Source organism: Lithobates pipiens, unplaced genomic scaffold (assembly GCF_037356315.1).
Source record: "Lithobates pipiens isolate NorthernLeopardFrog02 unplaced genomic scaffold, aLitPip1_a1.2 Scaffold_1, whole genome shotgun sequence".
Classification (NCBI taxonomy): domain Eukaryota; kingdom Metazoa; phylum Chordata; class Amphibia; order Anura; family Ranidae; genus Lithobates; species Lithobates pipiens.
The window spans coordinates 54260759-54275514 of NW_027507685.1; the positions used below are offsets into that span (position 1 = coordinate 54260759).

The 14756-nt window shown below is 41.2% G+C and overlaps 5 non-coding genes across 5 annotated transcripts; all 5 read right to left on the reverse strand.

Annotated features, from left to right (window-relative positions):
- Nucleotides 1-1407: 1407 nt before the first annotated feature.
- TRNAR-UCG (transfer RNA arginine (anticodon UCG)) lies at nt 1408-1480 on the reverse strand. The gene has a single exon. It is a non-coding gene; the product is annotated as a tRNA-Arg (tRNA).
- Nucleotides 1481-3733: 2253 nt separating this feature from the next.
- On the reverse strand, nt 3734-3806 carry TRNAR-UCG (transfer RNA arginine (anticodon UCG)). Its single transcript has one exon. It is a non-coding gene; the product is annotated as a tRNA-Arg (tRNA).
- Nucleotides 3807-6059: 2253 nt separating this feature from the next.
- Nucleotides 6060-6132, reverse strand: TRNAR-UCG (transfer RNA arginine (anticodon UCG)). The gene has a single exon. It is a non-coding gene; the product is annotated as a tRNA-Arg (tRNA).
- Nucleotides 6133-9548: 3416 nt separating this feature from the next.
- TRNAR-UCG (transfer RNA arginine (anticodon UCG)) lies at nt 9549-9621 on the reverse strand. The gene has a single exon. It is a non-coding gene; the product is annotated as a tRNA-Arg (tRNA).
- Nucleotides 9622-13037: 3416 nt separating this feature from the next.
- TRNAR-UCU (transfer RNA arginine (anticodon UCU)) lies at nt 13038-13110 on the reverse strand. The gene has a single exon. It is a non-coding gene; the product is annotated as a tRNA-Arg (tRNA).
- Between the last annotated feature and the right edge of the window lie 1646 nt (nt 13111-14756).

A 14756-nucleotide genomic window follows, 5' to 3' on the forward strand; every position in this document is an offset into this window, starting at 1 on the left:
TGATGATTTGATAGTTTGGTTGAGAACACAAGCAAATGGGACAGTTATCAATCCCGGAATTCCAGGAATGTAACTGTGTTTTGAAACCCTTAAATCAATTGGTTTAGTTCCACTTTATGATTTACTGCTGTTTGGAGGCTCTAGGCTTCAGCAAATTGGAAGCCTCCAGCAAGAAGCAAGTTGTTATGGGTAAAGCAAGAACTTGTGAGTGAAGGTCACAGGAACTGGAAAGCAGCATCGAAAACGACCACGAAGGGACTCGAACCCTCAATCTTCTGATTCGAAGTCAGACGCCTTATCCATTAGGCCACACAGTGAGCCACAAGGACATCATTTTGGTTTGTGGAATCTGGATTAGCATAACACTTGAAGATCACCTGGGACATCTTCTACTTGCTTTGCTCAAGCAGATTTGGTAGAAAGGATCTGAAATGTATGACTTGGTGCAAGGTCATGCTTTAAGAAGTGCATTTGCAAAAGGGCCTAGATTCAGAGTGTTCATACAGCTTCTTGACAACGGTAATACATCAATAGAGTACCACGAGTAGATGATATTTCCAGAGGCAGCCAAATTTGTTCAACATATCTTGTCAGGATGGCCGAGTGGTCTAAGGCGCCAGACTCAAGAGCTGTCTCTTCACATTGTGTGGGTGTTCTGGTCTCCAAATGGAGGCGTGGGTTCAAATCCCACTTCTGACAATCAGTTTACACATTTAGCTTGAACTAGAATCACCACTCCCGCTGTCTTTTCATGCTACCATGTCACCGACAAAAAAACATGACAAAAATCCCAAAACTTTGCCCATCCTACATAAAGATAAAATTCTTGAGGAAAATCTGCTAGACCATGCTGTTAAATCTGTCATTTAAAGTGCAACTTTAGTCAGAAAAGTAAGTCCTGCTACATCTCTTACGGTTGTCCCATTTTGCATATATACTCATGTAAAACATTGGAAAAAAATAAGGTTCTATACACTTTGAAATCCAGTAATACGCTGTTTCAACCTGCTCTGCACATACTCAGTAGCTCTCCCATTTTAGGCATATTTAAGCACTTAAAGCACAATCAAACCCTCCTATCATTTACAGCCAATGAAGCTGCTTCTGTTCAAACTGCAAATGCCATAATGCTGCACATGTGATCAGTTATGACACCAGCCATTTGATGATTTGATAGTTTGGTTGAGAACACAAGCAAATGGGACAGTTATCAATCCCGGAATTCCAGGAATGTAACTGTGTTTTGAAACCCTTAAATCAATTGGTTTAGTTCCACTTTATGATTTACTGCTGTTTGGAGGCTCTAGGCTTCAGCAAATTGGAAGCCTCCAGCAAGAAGCAAGTTGTTATGGGTAAAGCAAGAACTTGTGAGTGAAGGTCACAGGAACTGGAAAGCAGCATCGAAAACGACCACGAAGGGACTCGAACCCTCAATCTTCTGATTCGAAGTCAGACGCCTTATCCATTAGGCCACGCAGTCTGCCACAAGGACATCATTTTGGTTTGTGGAATCTGGATTAGCAAAACACTTGAAGATCACCTGGGACATCTTCTACTTGCTTTGCTCAAGCAGATTTGGTAGAAAGGATCTGAAATGTATGACTTGGTGCAAGGTCATGCTTTAAGAAGTGCATTTGCAAAAGGGCCTAGATTCAGAGTGTTCATACAGCTTCTTGACAACGGTAATACATCAATAGAGTACCACGAGTAGATGATATTTCCAGAGGCAGCCAAATTTGTTCAACGTATCTTGTCAGGATGGCCGAGTGGTCTAAGGCGCCAGACTCAAGAGCTGTCTCTTCACATTGTGTGGGTGTTCTGGTCTCCAAATGGAGGCGTGGGTTCAAATCCCACTTCTGACAATCAGTTTACACATTTAGCTTGAACTAGAATCACAACTCCCACTGTCTTTTCATGCTACCATGTCACCGACAAAAAAACATGAATAAAATCCAAAAACTTTGCCCATCCTACATAAAGATAAAATTCTTGAGGAAAATCTGCTAGACCATGCTGTTAAATCTGTCATTTAAAGTGCAACTTTAGTCAGAAAAGTAAGTCCTGCTACATCTCTTACGGTTGTCCCATTTTGCATATATACTCATGTAAAACATTGGAAAAAAATAAGGTTCTATACACTTTGAAATCCAGTAATACGCTGTTTCAACCTGCTCTGCACATACTCAGTAGCTCTCCCATTTTAGGCATATTTAAGCACTTAAAGCACAATCAAACCCTCCTATCATTTACAGCCAATGAAGCTGCTTCTGTTCAAACTGCAAATGCCATAATGCTGCACATGTGATCAGTTATGACACCAGCCATTTGATGATTTGATAGTTTGGTTGAGAACACAAGCAAATGGGACAGTTATCAATCCCGGAATTCCAGGAATGTAACTGTGTTTTGAAACCCTTAAATCAATTGGTTTAGTTCCACTTTATGATTTACTGCTGTTTGGAGGCTCTAGGCTTCAGCAAATTGGAAGCCTCCAGCAAGAAGCAAGTTGTTATGGGTAAAGCAAGAACTTGTGAGTGAAGGTCACAGGAACTGGAAAGCAGCATCGAAAACGACCACGAAGGGACTCGAACCCTCAATCTTCTGATTCGAAGTCAGACGCCTTATCCATTAGGCCACACAGTGAGCCACAAGGACATCATTTTGGTTTGTGGAATCTGGATTAGCAAAACACTTGAAGATCACCTGGGACATCTTCTACTTGCTTTGCTCAAGCAGATTTGGTAGAAAGGATCTGAAATGTATGACTTGGTGCAAGGTCATGCTTTAAGAAGTGCATTTGCAAAAGGGCCTAGATTCAGAGTGTTCATACAGCTTCTTGACAACGGTAATACATCAATAGAGTACCACGAGTAGATGATATTTCCAGAGGCAGCCAAATTTGTTCAACGTATCTTGTCAGGATGGCCGAGTGGTCTAAGGCGCCAGACTCAAGAGCTGTCTCTTCACATTGTGTGGGTGTTCTGGTCTCCAAATGGAGGCGTGGGTTCAAATCCCACTTCTGACAATCAGTTTACACATTTAGCTTGAACTAGAATCACCACTCCCGCTGTCTTTTCATGCTACCATGTCACCGACAAAAAAACATGAAAAAAATCCCAAAACTTTGCCCATCCTACATAAAGATAAAATTCTTGAGGAAAATCTGCTAGACCATGCTGTTAAATCTGTCATTTAAAGTGCAACTTTAGTCAGAAAAGTAAGTCCTGCTACATCTCTTACGGTTGTCCCATTTTGCATATATACTCATGTAAAACATTGGAAAAAAATAAGGTTCTATACACTTTGAAATCCAGTAATACGCTGTTTCAACCTGCTCTGCACATACTCAGTAGCTCTCCCATTTTAGGCATATTTAAGCACTTAAAGCACAATCAAACCCTCCTATCATTTACAGCCAATGAAGCTGCTTCTGTTCAAACTGCAAATGCCATAATGCTGCACATGTGATCAGTTATGACACCAGCCATTTGATGATTTGATAGTTTGGTTGAGAACACAAGCAAATGGGACAGTTATCAATCCCGGAATTCAAGGAATGTAACTGTGTTTTGAAACCCTTAAATCAATTGGTTTAGTTCCACTTTATGATTTACTGCTGTTTGGAGGCTCTAGGCTTCAGCAAATTGGAAGCCTCCAGCAAGAAGCAAGTTGTTATGGGTAAAGCAAGAACTTGTGAGTGAAGGTCACAGGAACTGGAAAGCAGCATCGAAAACGACCACGAAGGGACTCGAACCCTCAATCTTCTGATTCGAAGTCAGACGCCTTATCCATTAGGCCACGCAGTCTGCCACAAGGACATCATTTTGGTTTGTGGAATCTGGATTAGCAAAACACTTGAAGATCACCTGGGACATCTTCTACTTGCTTTGCTCAAGCAGATTTGGTAGAAAGGATCTGAAATGTATGACTTGGTGCAAGGTCATGCTTTAAGAAGTGCATTTGCAAAAGGGCCTAGATTCAGAGTGTTCATACAGCTTCTTGACAACGGTAATACATCAATAGAGTACCACGAGTAGATGATATTTCCAGAGGCAGCCAAATTTGTTCAACGTATCTTGTCAGGATGGCCGAGTGGTCTAAGGCGCCAGACTCAAGAGCTGTCTCTTCACATTGTGTGGGTGTTCTGGTCTCCAAATGGAGGCGTGGGTTCAAATCCCACTTCTGACAATCAGTTTACACATTTAGCTTGAACTAGAATCACCACTCCCACTGTCTTTTCATGCTACCATGTCACCGACAAAAAAACATGAATAAAATCCAAAAACTTTGCCCATCCTACATAAAGATAAAATTCTTGAGGAAAATCTGCTAGACCATGCTGTTAAATCTGTCATTTAAAGTGCAACTTTAGTCAGAAAAGTAAGTCCTGCTACATCTCTTACGGTTGTCCCATTTTGCATATATACTCATGTAAAACATTGGAAAAAAATAAGGTTCTATACACTTTGAAATCCAGTAATACGCTGTTTCAACCTGCTCTGCACATACTCAGTAGCTCTCCCATTTTAGGCATATTTAAGCACTTAAAGCACAATCAAACCCTCCTATCATTTACAGCCAATGAAGCTGCTTCTGTTCAAACTGCAAATGCCATAATGCTGCACATGTGATCAGTTATGACACCAGCCATTTGATGATTTGATAGTTTGGTTGAGAACACAAGCAAATGGGACAGTTATCAATCCCGGAATTCCAGGAATGTAACTGTGTTTTGAAACCCTTAAATCAATTGGTTTAGTTCCACTTTATGATTTACTGCTGTTTGGAGGCTCTAGGCTTCAGCAAATTGGAAGCCTCCAGCAAGAAGCAAGTTGTTATGGGTAAAGCAAGAACTTGTGAGTGAAGGTCACAGGAACTGGAAAGCAGCATCGAAAACGACCACGAAGGGACTCGAACCCTCAATCTTCTGATTCGAAGTCAGACGCCTTATCCATTAGGCCACACAGTGAGCCACAAGGACATCATTTTGGTTTGTGGAATCTGGATTAGCAAAACACTTGAAGATCACCTGGGACATCTTCTACTTGCTTTGCTCAAGCAGATTTGGTAGAAAGGATCTGAAATGTATGACTTGGTGCAAGGTCATGCTTTAAGAAGTGCATTTGCAAAAGGGCCTAGATTCAGAGTGTTCATACAGCTTCTTGACAACGGTAATAGATCAATAGAGTACCACGAGTAGATGATATTTCCAGAGGCAGCCAAATTTGTTCAACGTATCTTGTCAGGATGGCCGAGTGGTCTAAGGCGCCAGACTCAAGAGCTGTCTCTTCACATTGTGTGGGTGTTCTGGTCTCCAAATGGAGGCGTGGGTTCAAATCCCACTTCTGACAATCAGTTTACACATTTAGCTTGAACTAGAATCACCACTCCCGCTGTCTTTTCATGCTACCATGTCACCGACAAAAAAACATGAAAAAAATCCCAAAACTTTGCCCATCCTACATAAAGATAAAATTCTTGAGGAAAATCTGCTAGACCATGCTGTTAAATCTGTCATTTAAAGTGCAACTTTAGTCAGAAAAGTAAGTCCTGCTACATCTCTTACGGTTGTCCCATTTTGCATATATACTCATGTAAAACATTGGAAAAAAATAAGGTTCTATACACTTTGAAATCCAGTAATACGCTGTTTCAACCTGCTCTGCACATACTCAGTAGCTCTCCCATTTTAGGCATATTTAAGCACTTAAAGCACAATCAAACCCTCCTATCATTTACAGCCAATGAAGCTGCTTCTGTTCAAACTACAAATGCCATAATGTTGCACATGTGATCAGTTATGACACCAGCCATTTGATGATTTGATAGTTTGGTTGAGAACACAAGCAAATGGGACAGTTATCAATCCCGGAATTCCAGGAATGTAACTGTGTTTTGAAACCCTTAAATCAATTGGTTTAGTTCCACTTTATGATTTACTGCTGTTTGGAGGCTCTAGGCTTCAGCAAATTGGAAGCCTCCAGCAAGAAGCAAGTTGTTATGGGTAAAGCAAGAACTTGTGAGTGAAGGTCACAGGAACTGGAAAGCAGCATCGAAAACGACCACGAAGGGACTCGAACCCTCAATCTTCTGATTCGAAGTCAGACGCCTTATCCATTAGGCCACGCAGTCCGCCACAAGGACATCATTTTGGTTTGTGGAATCTGGATTAGCAAAACACTTGAAGATCACCTGGGACATCTTCTACTTGCTTTGCTCAAGCAGATTTGGTAGAAAGGATCTGAAATGTATGACTTGGTGCAAGGTCATGCTTTAAGAAGTGCATTTGCAAAAGGGCCTAGATTCAGAGTGTTCATACAGCTTCTTGACAACGGTAATACATCAATAGAGTACCACGAGTAGATGATATTTCCAGAGGCAGCCAAATTTGTTCAATGTATCTTGTCAGGATGGCCGAGTGGTCTAAGGCGCCAGACTCAAGAGCTGTCTCTTCACATTGTGTGGGTGTTCTGGTCTCCAAATGGAGGCATGGGTTCAAATCCCACTTCTGACAATCAGTTTACACATTTAGCTTGAACTAGAATCACCACTCCCGCTGTCTTTTCATGCTACCATGTCACCGACAAAAAAACATGAAAAAAATCCCAAAACTTTGCCCATCCTACATAAAGATAAAATTCTTGAGGAAAATCTGCTAGACCATGCTGTTAAATCTGTCATTTAAAGTGCAACTTTAGTCAGAAAAGTAAGTCCTGCTACATCTCTTACGGTTGTCCCATTTTGCATATATACTCATGTAAAACATTGGAAAAAAATAAGGTTCTATACACTTTGAAATCCAGTAATACGCTGTTTCAACCTGCTCTGCACATACTCAGTAGCTCTCCCATTTTAGGCATATTTAAGCACTTAAAGCACAATCAAACCCTCCTATCATTTACAGCCAATGAAGCTGCTTCTGTTCAAACTGCAAATGCCATAATGCTGCACATGTGATCAGTTATGACACCAGCCATTTGATGATTTGATAGTTTGGTTGAGAACACAAGCAAATGGGACAGTTATCAATCCCGGAATTCCAGGAATGTAACTGTGTTTTGAAACCCTTAAATCAATTGGTTTAGTTCCACTTTATGATTTACTGCTGTTTGGAGGCTCTAGGCTTCAGCAAATTGGAAGCCTCCAGCAAGAAGCAAGTTGTTATGGGTAAAGCAAGAACTTGTGAGTGAAGGTCACAGGAACTGGAAAGCAGCATCGAAAACGACCACGAAGGGACTCGAACCCTCAATCTTCTGATTCGAAGTCAGACGCCTTATCCATTAGGCCACACAGTGAGCCACAAGGACATCATTTTGGTTTGTGGAATCTGGATTAGCAAAACACTTGAAGATCACCTGGGACATCTTCTACTTGCTTTGCTCAAGCAGATTTGGTAGAAAGGATCTGAAATGTATGACTTGGTGCAAGGTCATGCTTTAAGAAGTGCATTTGCAAAAGGGCCTAGATTCAGAGTGTTCATACAGCTTCTTGACAACGGTAATACATCAATAGAGTACCACGAGTAGATGATATTTCCAGAGGCAGCCAAATTTGTTCAACGTATCTTGTCAGGATGGCCGAGTGGTCTAAGGCGCCAGACTCAAGAGCTGTCTCTTCACATTGTGTGGGTGTTCTGGTCTCCAAATGGAGGCGTGGGTTCAAATCCCACTTCTGACAATCAGTTTACACATTTAGCTTGAACTAGAATCACCACTCCCACTGTCTTTTCATGCTACCATGTCACCGACAAAAAAACATGAATAAAATCCAAAAACTTTGCCCATCCTACATAAAGATAAAATTCTTGAGGAAAATCTGCTAGACCATGCTGTTAAATCTGTCATTTAAAGTGCAACTTTAGTCAGAAAAGTAAGTCCTGCTACATCTCTTACGGTTGTCCCATTTTGCATATATACTCATGTAAAACATTGGAAAAAAATAAGGTTCTATACACTTTGAAATCCAGTAATACGCTGTTTCAACCTGCTCTGCACATACTCAGTAGCTCTCCCATTTTAGGCATATTTAAGCACTTAAAGCACAATCAAACCCTCCTATCATTTACAGCCAATGAAGCTGCTTCTGTTCAAACTGCAAATGCCATAATGCTGCACATGTGATCAGTTATGACACCAGCCATTTGATGATTTGATAGTTTGGTTGAGAACACAAGCAAATGGGACAGTTATCAATCCCGGAATTCCAGGAATGTAACTGTGTTTTGAAACCCTTAAATCAATTGGTTTAGTTCCACTTTATGATTTACTGCTGTTTGGAGGCTCTAGGCTTCAGCAAATTGGAAGCCTCCAGCAAGAAGCAAGTTGTTATGGGTAAAGCAAGAACTTGTGAGTGAAGGTCACAGGAACTGGAAAGCAGCATCGAAAACGACCACGAAGGGACTCGAACCCTCAATCTTCTGATTCGAAGTCAGACGCCTTATCCATTAGGCCACACAGTGAGCCACAAGGACATCATTTTGGTTTGTGGAATCTGGATTAGCAAAACACTTGAAGATCACCTGGGACATCTTCTACTTGCTTTGCTCAAGCAGATTTGGTAGAAAGGATCTGAAATGTATGACTTGGTGCAAGGTCATGCTTTAAGAAGTGCATTTGCAAAAGGGCCTAGATTCAGAGTGTTCATACAGCTTCTTGACAACGGTAATAGATCAATAGAGTACCACGAGTAGATGATATTTCCAGAGGCAGCCAAATTTGTTCAACGTATCTTGTCAGGATGGCCGAGTGGTCTAAGGCGCCAGACTCAAGAGCTGTCTCTTCACATTGTGTGGGTGTTCTGGTCTCCAAATGGAGGCGTGGGTTCAAATCCCACTTCTGACAATCAGTTTACACATTTAGCTTGAACTAGAATCACCACTCCCGCTGTCTTTTCATGCTACCATGTCACCGACAAAAAAACATGAAAAAAATCCCAAAACTTTGCCCATCCTACATAAAGATAAAATTCTTGAGGAAAATCTGCTAGACCATGCTGTTAAATCTGTCATTTAAAGTGCAACTTTAGTCAGAAAAGTAAGTCCTGCTACATCTCTTACGGTTGTCCCATTTTGCATATATACTCATGTAAAACATTGGAAAAAAATAAGGTTCTATACACTTTGAAATCCAGTAATACGCTGTTTCAACCTGCTCTGCACATACTCAGTAGCTCTCCCATTTTAGGCATATTTAAGCACTTAAAGCACAATCAAACCCTCCTATCATTTACAGCCAATGAAGCTGCTTCTGTTCAAACTACAAATGCCATAATGTTGCACATGTGATCAGTTATGACACCAGCCATTTGATGATTTGATAGTTTGGTTGAGAACACAAGCAAATGGGACAGTTATCAATCCCGGAATTCCAGGAATGTAACTGTGTTTTGAAACCCTTAAATCAATTGGTTTAGTTCCACTTTATGATTTACTGCTGTTTGGAGGCTCTAGGCTTCAGCAAATTGGAAGCCTCCAGCAAGAAGCAAGTTGTTATGGGTAAAGCAAGAACTTGTGAGTGAAGGTCACAGGAACTGGAAAGCAGCATCGAAAACGACCACGAAGGGACTCGAACCCTCAATCTTCTGATTCGAAGTCAGACGCCTTATCCATTAGGCCACGCAGTCTGCCAGAAGGACATCATTTTGGTTTGTGGAATCTGGATTAGCAAAACACTTGAAGATCACCTGGGACATCTTCTACTTGCTTTGCTCAAGCAGATTTGGTAGAAAGGATCTGAAATGTATGACTTAGTGCAAGGTCATGCTTTAAGAAGTGCATTTGCAAAAGGGCCTAGATTCAGAGTGTTCATACAGCTTCTTGACAACGGTAATAGATCAATAGAGTACCACGAGTAGATGATATTTCCAGAGGCAGCCAAATTTGTTCAACGTATCTTGTCAGGATGGCCGAGTGGTCTAAGGCGCCAGACTCAAGAGCTGTCTCTTCACATTGTGTGGGTGTTCTGGTCTCCAAATGGAGGCGTGGGTTCAAATCCCACTTCTGACAATCAGTTTACACATTTAGCTTGAACTAGAATCACCACTCCCGCTGTCTTTTCATGCTACCATGTCACCGACAAAAAAACATGAAAAAAATCCCAAAACTTTGCCCATCCTACATAAAGATAAAATTCTTGAGGAAAATCTGCTAGACCATGCTGTTAAATCTGTCATTTAAAGTGCAACTTTAGTCAGAAAAGTAAGTCCTGCTACATCTCTTACGGTTGTCCCATTTTGCATATATACTCATGTAAAACATTGGAAAAAAATAAGGTTCTATACACTTTGAAATCCAGTAATACGCTGTTTCAACCTGCTCTGCACATACTCAGTAGCTCTCCCATTTTAGGCATATTTAAGCACTTAAAGCACAATCAAACCCTCCTATCATTTACAGCCAATGAAGCTGCTTCTGTTCAAACTACAAATGCCATAATGTTGCACATGTGATCAGTTATGACACCAGCCATTTGATGATTTGATAGTTTGGTTGAGAACACAAGCAAATGGGACAGTTATCAATCCCGGAATTCCAGGAATGTAACTGTGTTTTGAAACCCTTAAATCAATTGGTTTAGTTCCACTTTATGATTTACTGCTGTTTGGAGGCTCTAGGCTTCAGCAAATTGGAAGCCTCCAGCAAGAAGCAAGTTGTTATGGGTAAAGCAAGAACTTGTGAGTGAAGGTCACAGGAACTGGAAAGCAGCATCGAAAACGACCACGAAGGGACTCGAACCCTCAATCTTCTGATTCGAAGTCAGACGCCTTATCCATTAGGCCACACAGTCCGCCACAAGGACATCATTTTGGTTTGTGGAATCTGGATTAGCAAAACACTTGAAGATCACCTGGGACATCTTCTACTTGCTTTGCTCAAGCAGATTTGGTAGAAAGGATCTGAAATGTATGACTTGGTGCAAGGTCATGCTTTAAGAAGTGCATTTGCAAAAGGGCCTAGATTCAGAGTGTTCATACAGCTTCTTGACAACGGTAATACATCAATAGAGTACCACGAGTAGATGATATTTCCAGAGGCAGCCAAATTTGTTCAATGTATCTTGTCAGGATGGCCGAGTGGTCTAAGGCGCCAGACTCAAGAGCTGTCTCTTCACATTGTGTGGGTGTTCTGGTCTCCAAATGGAGGCATGGGTTCAAATCCCACTTCTGACAATCAGTTTACACATTTAGCTTGAACTAGAATCACCACTCCCGCTGTCTTTTCATGCTACCATGTCACCGACAAAAAAACATGAAAAAAATCCCAAAACTTTGCCCATCCTACATAAAGATAAAATTCTTGAGGAAAATCTGCTAGACCATGCTGTTAAATCTGTCATTTAAAGTGCAACTTTAGTCAGAAAAGTAAGTCCTGCTACATCTCTTACGGTTGTCCCATTTTGCATATATACTCATGTAAAACATTGGAAAAAAATAAGGTTCTATACACTTTGAAATCCAGTAATACGCTGTTTCAACCTGCTCTGCACATACTCAGTAGCTCTCCCATTTTAGGCATATTTAAGCACTTAAAGCACAATCAAACCCTCCTATCATTTACAGCCAATGAAGCTGCTTCTGTTCAAACTGCAAATGCCATAATGCTGCACATGTGATCAGTTATGACACCAGCCATTTGATGATTTGATAGTTTGGTTGAGAACACAAGCAAATGGGACAGTTATCAATCCCGGAATTCCAGGAATGTAACTGTGTTTTGAAACCCTTAAATCAATTGGTTTAGTTCCACTTTATGATTTACTGCTGTTTGGAGGCTCTAGGCTTCAGCAAATTGGAAGCCTCCAGCAAGAAGCAAGTTGTTATGGGTAAAGCAAGAACTTGTGAGTGAAGGTCACAGGAACTGGAAAGCAGCATCGAAAACGACCACGAAGGGACTCGAACCCTCAATCTTCTGATTCGAAGTCAGACGCCTTATCCATTAGGCCACACAGTCAGCCACAAGGATATCATTTTGGTTTGTGGAATCTGGATTAGCAAAACACTTGAAGATCACCTGGGACATCTTCTACTTGCTTTGCTCAAGCAGATTTGGTAGAAAGGATCTGAAATGTATGACTTGGTGCAAGGTCATGCTTTAAGAAGTGCATTTGCAAAAGGGCCTAGATTCAGAGTGTTCATACAGCTTCTTGACAACGGTAATACATCAATAGAGTACCACGAGTAGATGATATTTCCAGAGGCAGCCAAATTTGCTCAATGTATCTTGTCAGGATGGCCGAGTGGTCTATGGCGCCAGACTCAAGAGCTGTCTCTTCACATTGTGTGGGTGTTCTGGTCTCCAAATGGAGGCGTGGGTTCAAATCCCACTTCTGACAATCAGTTTACACATTTAGCTTGAACTAGAATCACCACTCCCGCTGTCTTTTCATGCTACCATGTCACCGACAAAAAAACATGAAAAAAATCCCAAAACTTTGCCCATCCTACATAAAGATAAAATTCTTGAGGAAAATCTGCTAGACCATGCTGTTAAATCTGTCATTTAAAGTGCAACTTTAGTCAGAAAAGTAAGTCCTGCTACATCTCTTACGGTTGTCCCATTTTGCATATATACTCATGTAAAACATTGGAAAAAAATAAGGTTCTATACACTTTGAAATCCAGTAATACGCTGTTTCAACCTGCTCTGCACATACTCAGTAGCTCTCCCATTTTAGGCATATTTAAGCACTTAAAGCACAATCAAACCCTCCTATCATTTACAGCCAATGAAGCTGCTTCTGTTAAAACTGCAAATGCCATAATGCTGCACATGTGATCAGTTATGACACCAGCCATTTGATGATTTGATAGTTTGGATGAGAACACAAGCAAATGGGACAGTTATCAATCCCGGAATTCCAGGAATGTAACTGTGTTTTGAAACCCTTAAATCAATTGGTTTAGTTCCACTTTATGATTTACTGCTGTTTGGAGGCTCTAGGCTTCAGCAAATTGGAAGCCTCCAGCAAGAAGCAAGTTGTTATGGGTAAAGCAAGAACTTGTGAGTGAAGGTCACAGGAACTGGAAAGCAGCATCGAAAACGACCACGAAGGGACTCGAACCCTCAATCTTCTGATTAGAAGTCAGACGCCTTATCCATTAGGCCACGCAGTCTGCCACAAGGACATCATTTTGGTTTGTGGAATCTGGATTAGCAAAACACTTGAAGATCACCTGGGACATCTTCTACTTGCTTTGCTCAAGCAGATTTGGTAGAAAGGATCTGAAATGTATGACTTGGTGCAAGGTCATGCTTTAAGAAGTGCATTTGCAAAAGGGCCTAGATTCAGAGTGTTCATACAGCTTCTTGACAACGGTAATACATCAATAGAGTACCACGAGTAGATGATATTTCCAGAGGCAGCCAAATTTGTTCAATGTATCTTGTCAGGATGGCCGAGTGGTCTAAGGCGCCAGACTCAAGAGCTGTCTCTTCACATTGTGTGGGTGTTCTGGTCTCCAAATGGAGGCGTGGGTTCAAATCCCACTTCTGACAATCAGTTTACACATTTAGCTTGAACTAGAATCACCACTCCCGCTGTCTTTTCATGCTACCATGTCACCGACAAAAAAACATGAAAAAAATCCCAAAACTTTGCCCATCCTACATAAAGATAAAATTCTTGAGGAAAATCTGCTAGACCATGCTGTTAAATCTGTCATTTAAAGTGCAACTTTAGTCAGAAAAGTAAGTCCTGCTACATCTCTTACGGTTGTCCCATTTTGCATATATACTCATGTAAAACATTGGAAAAAAATAAGGTTCTATACACTTTGAAATCCAGTAATACGCTGTTTCAACCTGCTCTGCACATACTCAGTAGCTCTCCCATTTTAGGCATATTTAAGCACTTAAAGCACAATCAAACCCTCCTATCATTTACAGCCAATGAAGCTGCTTCTGTTAAAACTGCAAATGCCATAATGCTGCACATGTGATCAGTTATGACACCAGCCATTTGATGATTTGATAGTTTGGTTGAGAACACAAGCAAATGGGACAGTTATCAATCCCGGAATTCCAGGAATGTAACTGTGTTTTGAAACCCTTAAATCAATTGGTTTAGTTCCACTTTATGATTTACTGCTGTTTGGAGGCTCTAGGCTTCAGCAAATTGGAAGCCTCCAGCAAGAAGCAAGTTGTTATGGGTAAAGCAAGAACTTGTGAGTGAAGGTCACAGGAACTGGAAAGCAGCATCGAAAACGACCACGAAGGGACTCGAACCCTCAATCTTCTGATTCGAAGTCAGACGCCTTATCCATTAGGCCACACGGTGAGCCACAAGGACATCATTTTGGTTTGTGGAATCTGGATTAGCAAAACACTTGAAGATCACCTGGGACATTTTCTACTTGCTTTGCTCAAGCAGATTTGGTAGAAAGGATCTGAAATGTATGACTTGGTGCAAGGTCATGCTTTAAGAAGTGCATTTGCAAAAGGGCCTAGATTCAGAGTGTTCATACAGCTTCTTGACAACGGTAATAGATCAATAGAGTACCACGAGTAGATGATATTTCCAGAGGCAGCCAAATTTGTTCAACGTATCTTGTCAGGATGGCCGAGTGGTCTAAGGCGCCAGACTCAAGAGCTGTCTCTTCACATTGTGTGGGTGTTCTGGTCTCCAAATGGAGGCGTGGGTTCAAATCCCACTTCTGACAATCAGTTTACACATTTAGCTTGAACTAGAATCACCACTCCCGCTGTCTTTTCATGCTACCATGTCACCGACAAAAAAACATGAAAAAAATCCAAAAACTTT